The following is a 16594-nucleotide window of genomic DNA, read 5'->3' on the forward strand; positions in this document are numbered from 1 at the left end:
GGTGATTGAAGAGATCCTCTTCTCACCATTGTTGATGAAAAGCTTGGCACAAAACCTATATAAAAGGGACTTGTTTTGGGGGAAGGGTTTACGGGAAAGAGAACGCTACCTATGGGAAAGAGAACACTACCTAGTCTCGTGCGATGCATGGCTTCTGTGCCTAGACATAAGGCCTTGCAAAATAACCATTGTGTCCTCAAGGATTGACGTCTTTCCATGGAGGTGTGGTAGTCATTTCACGCGACCCTATGTCTAGGTGTAGGAGCCGCACATGACTAGGTAACGTTCTTTTTCTCTTTTTTTTTTATTTATTAAGAAGCAATTTATGTTGCTACGGATATATCTCCATTTGAATATTTAATTAGGGTGTATATGGATCGGATTCAACTCGGATTTACTATCCGAATCCGAATCCGTTTACTGAATGATATATCCGTACCCAATCCGATATCCGATGGAATGTTAAAAACTCATATAATGTCTGAATTGGGGAGTTTATTGGATATTTTCCAATCCAATAAACTATCCGATTAGTACACAAATTTGACCTACATTGATTACAGATTTTCGACTCTGATTATCGATTTCTAACTTCAATTACCAAAATATCCTTATAAATGTGTTTATAATAAGGGTAATACAATAATATATCAAATGTTTTTACCAAAATATTAAACTAATCGCATTATACAATTAGATAGTAAATTATTCGGATATTATTCTACCCAAATCTAATTATCTTTTGGACAGATTCAGATAATTTTCGAAAACTAAACTTCTGGATTCGAAAACCCCTAAACCCCTAAATGGATTTGAACACGGAACTGACACAGGTTTTTGGCTATCCATTTAAATCCCTATATTTAATAGGATAAAAAGTCGCGGTATTGCAACCTTATTCCCACTTGAATCGTTTTCAACTGTAGATTTTCTATCTTCATATCCTAACTGTTAAAACTGAGATGTCTCATGTTCTAGTGTGAATTCGTGATAGCGTCGTGGGTCTCCAGACTCACCACTATGACAAATTGGTATTCAGCTCTCCTCTAGCCATGGTGGGAGCAGGAGGATCAGCCCAGCAAAAACAGGGGTGTTTGGGTCATTTCACAAGTGCCTCCCTATGAAATGACCAAACCCCCTTGTTTTTTATGGGCTGGATCCTCCAGCTCCCGCCCACGGTTGAAAGAGAGTAAGGTCCGACGGAGTGTGGGTCTCCAACTCATTAGAACCCACACAAAATCCGTGGGTTACTGATCTTCTTCATTCCCAGCATAACTCTGGTTCTGTGAAACACAGTAGCTGCTTTGACTTTATGAGTTGATGGGCCTTTCCCAGTTCCATAATGGTGGCATCAATGAGGAAATCAACCCCATTTTGACTTGTCAAGATTTCCTTTCCAACTACTGGAATGAGGCTTACGAATTTACGATCACTCAACCACCCCCAGCCCACCCCACCACCGTGCGACCCCGATTTGGCTTTTGTCCTGCAGTGGCGGGAGCTGGAGCGTCCAGCCCAGCTACACCACAGCAAAAACAGGGGTTGGATGATCATTTCATAGGTGGTCTCCCCTGAGCGCCACATGTGAAATGACCACCCCACCCCCTGTTTTTGGGTGGTTTCTATGGCCTGGACGCTCCAGCTCCAGCTCCCGCCTCTGCAGGACAGGAGCCAGATCGGTGCCACCCATGCCCCCAAGACTCCAAAGGCAAAGCTACAACTTCCTTACCACCAGCGCTTACCAGACAAGGCTGTTACTGGATTCATGGCTGCTAGGCTAGTGCACCACCAACACGGGTTGCTGCGTGGAACATCCATTAGCGTTAAGATGATTCAAACTAGCAGAGCAGACCCAGCCACTCATTTAAGGACCAAGAGCTCCGGATTGGGAGAGTTTCTTTGTGGGTTCAAGACCCATCCTCATCATTAAAGCTGCAGAACAAGGTTCTGGTTTATTTACTGAAGGCCAGGGGACACGAGGCAGTTCAGGAGCTTACAAGACGGTTTCCATGATCAAAACAGATCTGAAGCAAGCATTACAGGGGTATCTATTTACCTTTACTTGTCCGATCTCAAAATTTAAAAATATACTCAATTTTTATGAACAATGAGAGTGGATCTCGAGGCTTTTTTTTTTTTCCCGGTAGGCAAGTGGATCTTGAGTTGAAATGGATTAAATAAACATTTCTGAAGGCATCAATAGAGGCACCTTTTATTTTTTGGTGAATGTACAGAGTCTGCAAAGAAATCTAAGATTTCAGCTCTGGTGGAGCTGCTTGAGTCATCGACTCAGTCCAACCCGTTGGCATGATCTTGGCTTTCTTCCTCTGATCAGATGCGGGTTCACATCAGCACCTACGCCTTCATCTTCTCTTCACATTCCCTCATCTCCATCATCGTCAACCTCTACCAACATTTTATCAGGAAAAAAAAAAACCCAGACCTTCCCCCAACACTAAAATTTCGCTTACATTGGTGAGCACCTAACCAAGAGGATCCGATTCAGAATGCCCGAGAATATCTTGACATTCAAAGAGGGCATGGTTCAATGAAGAGCAAAACTCGAGTGGAGCCCCGTGCTCCAGATTGAGCAACGAGGCGTCCATGGTGAAGTCCCTAATTGTAGGCAGGGTATTCCTACTGGTGCAGAGCACATCGGCAGTCATAGTTGCAATGGTGATGGGCCTAATCGTGGCTTGGAAGTTCGCATTAGTGATGATCGCGGTTCAACGGCTGATGATCCTCTCTGTTTCTATATGAGAAGAGATATGTTGTTGAATGTATCTCTGAATTTAAAATGAGCTGCAGAGGCCATGTTACTTACCAGGTCATAATAGTGTTGTATTATGTTAATTACCAGCGTAAACACCACCAAATAATCTACTCTAACAGAGATATTCAAATCTCTCCGTTGAGTGGATCATAGAACCTCTCTAATAAAACAATCACAGTCGACTTTTCAGATCCGCTTCCTCGAACTAAAACAACAGATTTTCCTGCTGATACTTTCAGGTTGAAGTTGGGGAACATTAAGTTGTCTGGTCTCGATGGGTAAGCAAATTGAACATTCTGGAATTCAATATCTCCAGAAATGTGCCCAAGAATTTTACCCTCTATCTTCAGAATCAATTGTAGATACCCTTTTTATGACTTCAATTATGTGTTCCCCGACTGAAGATGCTACAAAGAAGTACATTAGTTTCGATAGAGCAAAGCTTAGAGCTCTATTCAAGAAACAAAAACAGAAATTAGCAAATTATGGACTACCTTCAAGTCAATCTTTAACCAAGCAAAAAAAAAAATCAACTTCAACAAATTGCGAGAGTATGAGAGAACTATTATCGTCCACATCAAAAATGGAAGATCCAACGCTAAAGATAATTCCTCTTTTTCCACCATGATACACGACTAATCTGCTACCTTACCAAGAAATGAAAGCCATATATCGAAGACAACACATTGCTACCAATAGCCAAATCCTTGGCCAAGCCCTCTTTAGGCCTAATTTAATGGACCCTTGGAGCGCTGCAGAAAACCTCTCCATACTCTTTCTTTCTCTTACAAACTAGTAAACCGTCCTGATAGACGAGATCACCTGCTCAGCGATAGAGGCAGCCTTGTTGTACTCTTCTCTAGTCTTCCTCGCTAAGTCCAATATTCTCCCGTAGATCAATCCCAGAATGACTAGAAATATGATGAATGGGGATGAAACGAGGGCTAGCCTAGATATTGGCAGGATGACTACCAATTAGCTCCCTACGAACATTGTCATGTTCATCAAGAAGTTTGGCACCTATTATGTTATAGATCAAACAATCAGATCAGCATTTCATATTCATTATCCTCTACCATGCAAAAATTGTATGTGCATGATGCATTTTCTGTAGGTTTTTGGTTTTTCAGCAGAGAGATTAAAAGTCCATTACCCTCAAGACTCGAAACCACGGTTTTCCATCACGGTGCTCTGAATCTTTCCTATCTATTGTGATCAAATTTCTCCTGCGTAAGCACATTCACTCCTAAGATTTTCAAGAGAATTTTTTTTGAAATGGCGGCAAAGCTTATTTTTATTTGCATGCTAACCCCTTCAGCTTCATTCCAGTCCCGTATAACTTGTGAAGTTTTTAACTTTTTAACGGTTTCTTTAAAATCAATTTTTTCCTGGTAGGTGAACAAGGAGAGGAAGAGATTTGATGGTGGAATATCATCAGCCCACCTCCACTCACCACCACCCATAACCCCACCTCTGACCTCCTCAACCTCCGCCCTCTGCATCTCTCTTCCCTTCTCCACCCGTGCAGCCACCATGGCAATCATCAACCTGAAACTCCACTCTTGACTGAAAATTTGACCTGCAAATCAAGTTCCCTAAACTTCCCCTACACACAAATTCATGAATCAGAAGTATCAAATCTTTTGAATAGCAAAACCCATAATGAAACTTTAAACTTAATTTTTTATTTTCCTTTTCCCTTCCCTTAGCTGGTACTCTTTCTCTCTCTCTCTCTCTCTCTCTCTCTCTCAATCATCTTTGCAATCTTGACATAAGTCAATTTTGAATCATCTTCTTCAATGGGATCAACGGAATGCGAAAGTTCATGGGAGAGGGGGTGTTGCAGAAGAATTCGTGATCCAAACATTGTACATATGACTAGTTGGACTTGAAGAAAAGGGATAGGATACCATTGGGATTCCATCAAGCATGTCACGCATCTTAACTGAACTGTATTCCAAATACAAGGTTAACCAACACATACGCTGACAAGTAGATGAAACAATCAATACCCAAAGAAACTAGTAAAAACAAGCACCCGTCCCCAACTGAGCAATATCGCATGGTTCACCATCGAGTATGTATAAAATACTATCAAATCCCCAATGAACCGAAATGTCATGTCAGAGACTCCATAACCTTGATTGAACAAAGACATTTTTTTTTAAAAAGCTCAAGAAAATAGATAACAGTTTTATATACATTACCATAAAAAGGGAAACACATTTCAAACCACAAGAAAATGACATTGGATTCAGGTTTGAGTCCAATCTGTTACAGACTGTCTCTCTCTTTGATTTTATCTTAAGAGAATGGGCAATGGATTCCTTATTGGGCATCTCTTTCGATTACAACCAAATACTATGAGTTTAGCATACCGATATATTGTCAGAGAGACATCAACCTTTGGTACACAAAAACGATAAGGACCACTCAAGTCCATAAACTAATCATGAATGACTTAAGAGCATTTCATTTTCTTTATAAACTAACAGTATCACCACATGGGAACAATTTTAGATAAACAAACCTATGGACAAACTGAGCTCAATATATGATCATATCAATTAAAATAAATTAAACACTTTAATTTAAACAATCAAGGATGTACATCAAAGCCAATCTCCAATAAACTTAATGTTCATGTTCTTAACATGTTTCACAAATACAATAGGTGAGAAATCCTTTGTCAAAGGATTAGAAATATTATTTATAGAGTTAACATTACCTATAAGGTACCTGACATAATGTCCAAATTCCAATGGATTTCGTCTGGCTAAATAGGGGACCCAAAATGGAATCTTTCCCTATGGACTTCCGATCAAGGTACTTCTGACACTTGGAATGTTGATGAGGAATGTGCATTTATTTCCGTAGTTTCATTTCATGTACCTTCACATGTTTGCTTAATGTTACCTGCTTTCCAATGTAGTAACCTAGATTATGGTTGGATTGATTACTTTACTATGCATGCTAGTATATAGGATTAGTTAGTAGGACTAGTACGCTTAGGAATGGTCTAATAGAAGGAGATTGGACCATGACTGAGTGGACTGAGTATCTAACACCTTCTTATCCCATAACCTTAAATCTATCAAAAGATTTGGGCAGATCAAAGCCTTATCCATTGGAGTTTGGGGGAGACACGTATGGGTCCTAGACCCTTAGTTAGGTGGCGATTCCCAAAGCCCTTTGCCCTCTTCTCCATTTGTGAGGCCCACGAGCAATTGAGGATTGTATAGGAAGAACCTTCCCACGAGTTTCTTTTGTACCTATAGTTAGGGATGTAAACGGATCGAATTCGGTCGGATAGTGGCATTATCATATTCGTATCCAATTATATTCGGACAAATTCGGATAAAATCCTATCGGTTTTCGGATGGATTCAAATAATTTTCAGATAGTGATTTTTTTAATACAGATTCTCCTAAATGGACATGAACACGGATCAAATATGAATTTTCGACTATCCGTTGACATCTTTACCGTTTTTATGATGAGGGTTAGGGTTGAGACTTGAGAGTTCAACAACTACACTTTCTTCTACTCTTCTTAGTCTTTGATTTTCTTACGTTTTTTACTTTTAATTTTATCTTGTATTTATGTGATTCCATGTATCACATTGCATAAAACAATATATATAAACCAATAGCAAATCTAGAAAAAGAATCACATTATCTTAACTTATAAATTTATAAAAATAAGATAACAAAATCAGATAAGGTAACTTAAAAGGATAGACGAACACAGAGGTATATTTCAGATATTTTATTACCGTTAGATTGCTAAACGAATCGGATAATAATCGGTCGGATAGGAGGATTATCATATTCATATCCGATTAGTTTTAGACAGATTCGGATTCTCCTAAACGAATACAAACGCGGATCGAATACGAATTTTCGAATATCCGTTTACATCCCTACCTATAGTATGACTCAACCCATGCATTACAGTTCTTAACAATCAACAATTACCTTAACTACTCCCAATCTCCAAATGCAAAATTATTTAACTCAAATAATCTAATGAGAGAGAGAGAGAGAGAGAGAGAGAGAGAGAGAGAGAGCGCAAACCTTTGTTAAATAGATTGTAATAAATGAGAGATTAAATAAATAATTTGTTATTTTGGAAAAAATGCTTTAGTCCCACATCGGAAAACTATAAAAATTATAAATGATATTTATTATATTACTTTCTTTATCTCTTGAATTAAATCGAAAAAGGGAGACATTCTTTTCCCTGTAAGAATGTTTGATTTTTGTCAGCTCCCCTGTACAGAATTTTGGGTCGACGGGTTTTAGTCCTTCATCTTCAACTCCAACTCCCTCAAGTCGGTTTCATATACTCTTTTGATTAATGGATCGGAATGTGGGGATATCATCCCTACAAGGGGAATTAGACAGGAGATCCCCTATCTCCACTATTTTTATTATTTGTGCTCAAGCTTTATCTTCCATCCTTAATGCGGCAATTTCAAAAGGAGAGATTCATGGTATTAAAATTAGAAATCGAGGCAGTGTCTTCTCCCATCTTCTCTTTGTCGACGATTGTCTTCTCTTTGGTAAAGCTCATATTAAAGAGGTAATTGAAGTGAAGAAATGTCCGGATCTTTACTGTCAAGCTTCCGGTCAAGAGATCAATCTTAAGAAGTCCTGCATTACCTTCAACAAAAATACTCATGCAAAATTTAGAAGATGGTTCTCTAGAGTGCTTAAGATTCCTTACGGAGATGGTCCGGCTAGATATCTTGGTCTTCCCACGATTTCGGCATTTCCAAAAATTGCTCTTTGAAGATATTAAGGACGAACTATCTCCAAATTGCAAGGGTGGAAGAAGTCTCTCCTATCGCAGCAGTAAAGAGGTCTTATTGAAATCAGCCCTCCCAATGACAAATTATGCAGTGCAAATTTTAAGCTTCCAAAATCTTCTCCGGAGGAGATTAAAAGGGCCTCTCGCAAAATTTTTTGGGATGACAATTCGAGAAACATAAGCTAAAGTGGGTTTCTTGGAATAGAATGTGTAATTCAAAGCAACGGAGGTTTGGGATTTAGAGATCCGTATCTTCACAACCAAGATTTACTTGCTAAAAATGCTTGGCGCATGATTTCAAAACCGGATTCTCTTTGGGCAGTGATGATGAAGAATATTTACTTTCCTAGTGGAGATTTTTTAAATGCTAAACGGGCATCAACCTTCGTGGGGTTGGCGGAGTCTCCTTGAAGGTAGGGATGCTTTATCCATTCGTCTGTTATGGTTGGTGGGGAAGGGTGATAAAATTTCAATATGGGAGGATAATTGGATACCCTCGGCCAAGAACTTCAAAGTTATCTCCCAAAACCGGATGATTGCCCTGTTGAGAGAGTTTGGATCTTATTCATGCTCCAACAGATCATGGAAGGTGGATCTTCTAGATGCTTATTTTTGCCACGTGATAAGAGGGCGATCCTAAAAATTAGCTTGAGCTTGTTTCCCGTGAAGATAAGATGGTTTGGGGTGGAGCGAAGTCGGTATTTTCTGGTCAAGTCCATGTATCACATGCTGAAAAATAGGAAGGAGGTTAAGATATCTAACCAATCCTCCTCTTCATCGTTGCTAATAAGAATCATATGTCCATGACAGATCAATTGTGGAAAAGAATATGGAATGCTAAAACCCACCGAAAATCAAGTTTTTTTGTGGAGATGTGCGGATGGAATTGCGGTTGGAGAAGGTTTCATGGCCAGGAAAATTCCTATTAATCGGCTTGCTTCGGATGTGGGGAAAGTTTGAAACAGTTGGTCACATGCTCCTTACATGTCCCTTTGCTAGAGCCGTTTGGTTTGGCTCATCCTTATCTCACTTAACCTCTATGCCTACTTTCAATAAGATGAGCGATTGGTTGCAGTCTTGGAATCCTATTTTTAGCAGGATAAAAAGTCGGCTCAAGAACGATTCTCCCTGGCCTCTTTCTTACTTTGGTTCATTTGGAAGGCGCGTAACGATTTGATTTTCAACAATAAGCAATGGTCACCACAGAAGTTATTTCCATGGTGAGAAAGCTCATCAAGATTTCTCTTCGGTGGTTTGCAAACCTCCTCGCCTCTATTGAAGTTGAAGAGAGAAATTTTCCTTCCTCCCATTCTTGGACTTCCCCTAATGAGCCTTTCCTTAAAATTAACGTGATGCAGCATGGGTTAAAAATTTCGTAAAGGAGGTTTAGGGGTCATCATCGGGATCATCGGGGATTCTTATACATGCTTTTTCTTGGTACCTCCCGTGATTCTAGTCTTTACGCTGAAGCGCTTGCTATTAGAACGGGTCTTCTTCAAGCGGCTAAACTCCATTTATCTCATATTGTGGTGGAGTCGGATTGCTTAAGCCCGATTCAACAACCGAATTCAAGAAGCTTCGACTATGAAATTGATCTTGTGGGCTTTGATATTCTTCACTTCAAAGCTCTTTTGTTGATTGTCTTTTTGCTTTATTCCAAGGTCGTCTAATGTGGTTGCAGACTCCTTGGCCCGGTCGGCCCTGTCGGTTGAGTCACCGATGGATTGGCGCTTCCACTCTGTGGCTTCTAAATCTCTGTGAGAAAGAGGCCACTGCTTGTACTGACTCTGGTTTTCAATGAATCTTCTTTCAACCAAAAAAAAAAAAAAAAGAATAGTTAGGAACTAGTCGATTTGTGGTTTATCTGATTAAGGATCTTGCAAAAGAACTCACAAAAGAGGTAGATTCGTAACTGTTCTCACTTCTCAGTTCAAATTTGCAAACTTCTCATTTCTCTGTGGGTGGAAGATTTCTCAGCAAAGTGCGTGTCTCCGTGTCTCTCTCCACCTTTACTCTTTTACTAAAAATTGTTTAGAAAACATGAGAGAGAGGAAGAACAGAGAAGGGAAGAGCAGAATTGATAGATAAGGAGTCCCGTCTTTTGTGTCTTCCATCTCTTCGAAGAATGGCCGCCGAGTATATTATACGGAGTAATCTTTGCTGTTCTTCTAGGGTTTTATCTGCTCTGCAGCTCCCAAGGGAGGAAGAGGAGGGGGACGGACAGAGCTTCGACCGTGATCCAGGATGAAAGTGTCAAGAACACCTCAAATGGAGAATGCAGGTGGGACAACAGAGAGGATGCCGACGTGATTATCATTGGCGCCGGCGTTGCTAGTGCCGCTCTCGCTCACACACTCGACGAGGTGACTGAAAGAGACTTGGCAAAGCCTGACAGAATTGTTGGCGAACTATTACAGCCAGGGGGTACCCGAAATTGATTGAGTTGGGCCTTGAGGATTGCATGGAGGAGATTGATGCTCAGCAAGTATTTGGGTATGCTCTTTATGAGGATGGGAAGAATACTAGACTCTCATATCCATTAGAAAAGTTCCATTAAGATATTTCAGGGTGGAGCTTTCACCATGGGCATCTCGTACAAAGTACGCAAGAGAAAGCTGCTTCTCTTCCCAATGTACGATTGGTGAAGGGAATACCTGTGCGGTGGAGTTGCAGGTCCAACCATTTTCGACAACTTCAGTTTGGGGAAGAAGACAAGGGTAAAGAGGGTTTGAATTGAATAGGGGGTTTTGGTTTATAATCTTAGAAGTAGGCAAAATTGGTATTTCCCACAAAGTATTATTTAACAGGATATTAGAATAGGGCAAAGTTGGTATTTTACATTGTATTATTTAACACCGTCCAATAAAGGGGTGCGGCTATATAATTTAGAAACACAGGGGTTCATTCTGTATTTAGTACAAACCTCAGGGGGTGACAGTGTAATTTTCCCTAAAAAAAAAAGAACATTTTCATATTCCAGCGAACGTATCATATGTAGAAAATTTGCCAACTTATATTTCAAGTTAGTGTTGGGGGCGTTCGTTGGAGGCTGATGAGGGAATAGTAAGCCCCAGTGGGTCCCTTGGCCAAAAGCGCCGAATGGGTCCCTTCCTCCACCACCTTTCCCTTCTCCAACACCGCAATGAGATCGCAGTTCTTGATAGTGCTGAGGCGATGAGCCACCATCATGATTGTCCTCCCAACCATCAGCTTCTCTAACGCCTCTTGGACCACCACCTCCGATTGGTTGTCCAATGTGCTTGTTGCCTCGTCCAACAACAACACCGTCGGGTTCTTCAGTAGTGCCCTTGCTATCGCTATCCTCTGCTTCTGTCCACCCGACAACTGCATTCCTTTATCCCCGCACTGCGTCTCATATGCATCCTTCAATGACGCTATGAAATCGTGAGCATTCGCCGCCTTTGCCGCTTCTATGATCTCCGCTTCATCCACCAACTTCTCAGAATCGCCTCCAGCAGCTCCGCCGTACTCTATATTCTCCCTGATCGTCCCAGTGAACAGTGTTGGTTCTTGGCTTACCAACTCGATATACTTCCTAAAGGATCTCAGATGGTATGACTTTATGTCTCTTCCGTCAATCCTCACCGTTCCTTTTAGTGGGTCATAGAATCTCTCGATCAGGCCAATGATGGTTGACTTCCCTTATCCGCTCTGACCCACTAGAGCCAATGATTTCCTTGCTTCGATGTTGAGAGATAAGCCTCTTACGATGATGACATCAGCTCTCGCTGGGTAAGCGAAGTCAACATCTTGAATTTCAATGAGACCGATCAACTTCTGGGGCTTATAAGCGTTGTGGTTGTCAGGTTCAATGCGGGTGACCCGGTCCAACACCGAGAAAACCGAGGTGATAGCATTAGCACCTTTGGCTAGATCAGTGGTCATGGCTCCGACGTCGGCGATGACATGACCAGTGCTGAGCAAGATCATGAAGATCTGGATGAACGCCTTGGAGGTGATGTAGCCATGGGAGATGAGTCTTCCGCCATACCAAAAGTCAAGGGACCAAGTGCAGGTAATTAGCGACTGGGAGAGGGCCAATCCGACGCCGGCGAACCAGGATTGGCGAATGTTCTCTCTTCGTGGGATTTCTTGGGGCCCGAACAAGTATGCTTAGTATCCGTGCTTGAGAGGAGAAGGCCATAACGGTGCGCAGATTGGAGACGGCTTTGGCGGCGAGCTTGCTACTCTCTTCCTGTGCTTTGATGGCCTTCTTGGACATACTCTTGAGTAGAACCCGTCGGGTGTAGAAGCAAACGATGATCAAGGGTTGGACCACGATCATCACGATTGCAAGCCTCCATGCGATAACCAGGCTTATGGTGCAAGCCATAGTTACGGCCAAGAAGGTTTCCACCAGGAGAGCCATTCGATCCCCTACCAGTGATCTCACCGTATTGGCACCCTCGGCGAGCCTGGAATAAACAGCTCCACTAGAGTTCTCATCTTGATCGAACCAGCCGACCTCGAAAGTGAGTATATTTGTTAACATTCTCTCCCTCACTCTCTTTGTCAAATACTCACCCATGGCGGCAAAGTTGTAATGTAGGATTATGTTGATTACCAGTGTAAACACCGCCAGTGAAGCCAAGGACAACGAGTACTTCGTGGTCTCCAACTTTATCTCTTTGTGGTCTATCAAGAAGTACACCGATATCATACTCCCCATCACAAATGCGTACGTCGGCTGCACCGTCCCTGAAAGCATCGCGCTCACACATCCTATGCTTGCTTGCTTCCATTCCGGAAGATTTAAGAGCATCAACCTCTGAAACAATGGCACAGACAAGCTTTTCTCCTCCGTTGACCACATAGCTCCGCTGCTATCGTCTTTGTTTTCTACTAACCTTGCAGAGCTCGACCTACCGACAAGATTGGATGACGACGAAGCTATAGTGCTGGTGGTGGTGTCTTTGGTCTTCTTCTCTATCTGTTGGAGTTGGACAAGTGAAGAATACAACCTGTTCTTGTACTGGATCAACTCGTTGTGTGACCCAGTTTCCATCACCTGTCCGTTTTGCACCACAACGATCATGTCAGCATTGTGGATTGTGGAGAGTCGGTGGGCGATCACGATTGTGGTTCTCCCCATGGCTGCCTTGTCTAGTGCTTCTTGGACGACCCGTTCTGATTCCGAATCCAAGGCACTTGTTGCCTCATCTAAGAGACGGATTCAAGGGGCTTTGATTATTGCTCTCACGATGGCTATCCTCTGTTTTTGTCCTCCAGAAATCTGCAACCCCCTCTCACCAACCTGGGTATCGTATCCTTGAGGTAATTGAGATATGAAATTATGAGCATTAGTAGCAATCTCGACAGCTGCAGCAATCTCTTCCATTGTGGCATCTTCTTTGCCGAAGAGTATGTTCTCTTTAATGGATGTTGCGAACAGAGCTAGCTCTTGGCTAACTAAACCCATCTGGGACCTCAGCCATTTAAGCTGAAGCTTTTGAATGGACACTCCGTCAAGTAGAATCTCTCCATTAAGTGGGTCATAAAATCTCTCCAATAAAGCAATAACTGTTGATTTTCCTGATCCACTTCCTCCCACTAAGGCAACCGTTTTTCCTGCTGGTACTTTCAAGCTGAAATTGGGGAAGATTATGTTATCAGGTCTCGACGGGTAAGCGAATTGGACTTTCTGGAATTCAATATCTCCTGAAATGCTCTCAAGAATTTCGCCTTCAATATCTTCTGAATCAATTTTCGATACCCTCCTTATGACTTCCATTATATGCTCTCCAGCTGAAGAAGCTTCAGAGAAGTACTTTAGGTTTGATAGAGCAGCGCCTAGAGCCCTGCTCAAGAAACCAAAACAGAAATTAACAAATTATGCATGACATGCAAAATAGTCTTCAACCAAACTAAAAAAATTGAAATTTAAGAAATTGAGAGAGAGAATGAGAGAACTATTACCGGCCACCAATACAAATTAAAGATCCAATACTGAAGATAGTTCCTCCTTTCCCACCATGATACATGACTAATAAGTTGCCATACCAAGAAACAAAAGCCCCAATAGCGAAGGAGACGCCATTGCTACCAATAGCCAAACCCTTGGCCAAGCCCTGTTTCAAGCCTAACTTAACGGAGCCCTTAAGCGCTGCAGAGAACTCCTCCATGGTTTTTCTTTCTCCGACAAACGAGTAAACTGTCCTGATAGACGAGATCACCTGCTCAGTGATAGTAGCAGCCTTGTTGTACTCTTGTCTGCTCTTCCTCGCTAAGCCCATTCCTATCGCCTTGTTGTACTCTTGTCTGCTCTTCCTCGCTAAGCCCATTAGTGTCCTTCCGTAGATCATTCCTGGGATGACTAGAAGTACGATGAATGGGACTGCCACAAGGGCCAACCTCCACAGTAGCAGAAATGCAACCACATAGCACCCTAAGAACATTGCTACATTCATCAAGAAGTTTGGCACCTGTTATGTTATAGAAATCAAACAATAATCAGATCAGAATCTCATATCCTCTGATTTGTAATATGCCAATTCGGATCGGTTCTATGATTTTTACCTTTTCACTAATAGCGTCTTGGATTACAAGACTATCATTGGAGACACTTGAAATCACTTCGGCAGTACTTGAGAGTTGTAGATCAAAGTAACCCACTTCTTGTCTTAGCAGTGCTTTTAGATATGTAGCTCTCATCCTCGTCGCTTGTCTTTCCCTTGTTCTTGTCCAGTAATAACCTTCTGCAAATCCCCCAATTATATTAATAGAATTAAAACCAAGTTCAAATTTTTATCCGATACAGATTCTCTAGAAGACAAATATACTTACGGAAGAAGCAGACGAAGAAAGACCCACAAGCAATGTAGAGTAAGCTAACTGAACTCTGTGATCCAGAAAACAAAATTAAGGTCAATTATAAGAACAGCTAGCTGTGAATTGAAGAATTGTTAATGGTAAATGAAGCAAAAACAGGGAACTTGAGTTAAATTTCTTTTGACCTGTTCAGGGCTTCAGGCTACCTGGTTGATATTGTGAAGGAAGACATTGGAATCGGTGGTGGGGGCAGTACCAAGATTGTTCATGATGATACAAATAATGAAAAGCTTGGTCGGGGTAATGAATCCATCGCCAATGGCGCCCAGAAATCCCAGAAACATCAGCAACACGTCTATACGGTCTGCATGCATGAAAATAGTGCTGATGGAGGAAGACTTCTTCTTCTGCTTCTTCTTCTTCTCATTGGAACTCTTGCTTTGCACGATCGGTTTGTCTTTGTCACCCATTTTATGCTCTTCAACGTGGATTCTTTCTTTCACTAACTTCTGAACGCTCCCTCCCCTTCTCTCCTTCTTCTCTAAAGGTCATATCTTTATATTGAAATGCAAAGGCTGTGTTAGTTTTACTGCTAAGCTACGGTGACGACACTTGATGAAAGGATTTTTTTTTTTTTGTTTTGAGTAAATAACATTCAATGAAAGAAATTTGTCCGATGTGGGGGTTGATTACGTTTCACTGACGAGTAAAGGGAGAAGGAACTCCATAGTGGAGCTCCGGAAAATAATCCTCTCCAATTCCTAAAAGTGCAGGGTGCGGCAATGTTAGGTGGAGATGTCGACACCTGGCAGCGGGGTTGGCTTTCTTTCTTGGAATTAAGGGTGACAATTGGGACAGTTTCCGGTATTTAGGACTGGCGTACCTGTATTGGTACCAAAGGTGCCCATTCCAGTATGGTCCCCTTTAAACCTAGGTCTTGGTTTCGATTATGGGGATTGATTACGTCACTGGCGATGTAAAGGGAGAAGGAACTCCACAGTGGAGCTCCGGAAAATAATCCTCTCCAATTCCTAAAAGTGTAGGGTGTAGCAATGTTAGGTGAAGATGTCGACACCTGGCAGCGGGGTTGGCTTTCTTTCTTCGAATTAAGGGTGACAATTGGGACAGTTTCCGGTATTTAGGATGGGCGTACCTGTATTAGTACCAAAGGTGCCCATTCCAATATGGTCCCCTTTAAACCTAGGTCTTGGTTTCGATTATGGGGATTGATTATGTCACTGACGATGTAAAGGGAGAAGGAACTCCACAGTGGAGCTCTGAAAAATAATCCTCTCCAATTCCTAAAAGTGTAGGGTGCGGCAATGTTAGGTGGAGATGTCGACACTTAGCAGTGGGGTTGGCTTTCTTTCTTCAAATTAAGGGTGACAATTGGGACAATTTTCGGTATTTAGGACGGACATACCTATATTGGTACCAAAGGTGCCCATTCCAGTATGGTCCCCTATAAACCTAGGTCTTGGTTTCAATCATTAAGGGCATAGGATGGTACAGGTTTCCTATATGGTTCTTGGCCCCATAAAAAAAGGAAAAAAACTTCAATGGTTCTATCGTTACCAAGATAAATTTCACGGTTTTACTTCTTCAAAGTCCCTAAGATTACATGTAAGCTTCTTAAGAAGATGTCTAAGAATTAATGAGGATGAAATAAACTTAGCCCATATATAGTTTTTAAGGGTGTCAAATTAGAACCGGAACCAACCGTTTACGATCAAACCAAACCGCACCAAAGAAAATGATCCGGTTTTGATTTTATAGGTTCTCTTCCCAGTTAAGTTTTATTTGCACCTCAAAACCGCAATTTTAAATTGAATAAGAAACTAAAAAATCAAATAGATCCCGGTACCTCTTACTCGAATACTAGTCCATACATCAATTGGATTAATTAATTTTATGAACATAATTATTGTATCATACTTGAAACATAAAATAAGTAAGATGTCATGGGTTAACTATATATTATATTTGTTCAAGTATAAATTTAAAATGATGTTATACCAAAAAAAAAAAAAAAAAAAAGATTTGAAAATGATAGATGATGTTAAATAAAAGAAATAGTTTGTTTATCGTGTGAGACTGAAGAAGAAAAAAAATGAAAAAACAAAGAATAGAAAATGAATAAAAGGAAAGTTACAGATGGGAATTTTAAATTTTATCATATAGGCATGAGAAATATGATGAGTGAGGGAGACCGGGAGAGAA

The 16594-nt window shown here is 41.2% G+C and overlaps 2 pseudogenes; both read right to left on the reverse strand.

Annotated features, from left to right (window-relative positions):
- Positions 1-2898: 2898 nt before the first annotated feature.
- On the reverse strand, positions 2899-4308 carry LOC122665886 (annotated as a pseudogene).
- Positions 4309-10603: 6295 nt separating this feature from the next.
- LOC122665887 lies at positions 10604-14844 on the reverse strand (annotated as a pseudogene).
- Positions 14845-16594: the final 1750 nt, after the last annotated feature.

This window comes from Telopea speciosissima, chromosome 6 (assembly GCF_018873765.1).
Source record: "Telopea speciosissima isolate NSW1024214 ecotype Mountain lineage chromosome 6, Tspe_v1, whole genome shotgun sequence".
Taxonomy (NCBI): domain Eukaryota; kingdom Viridiplantae; phylum Streptophyta; class Magnoliopsida; order Proteales; family Proteaceae; genus Telopea; species Telopea speciosissima.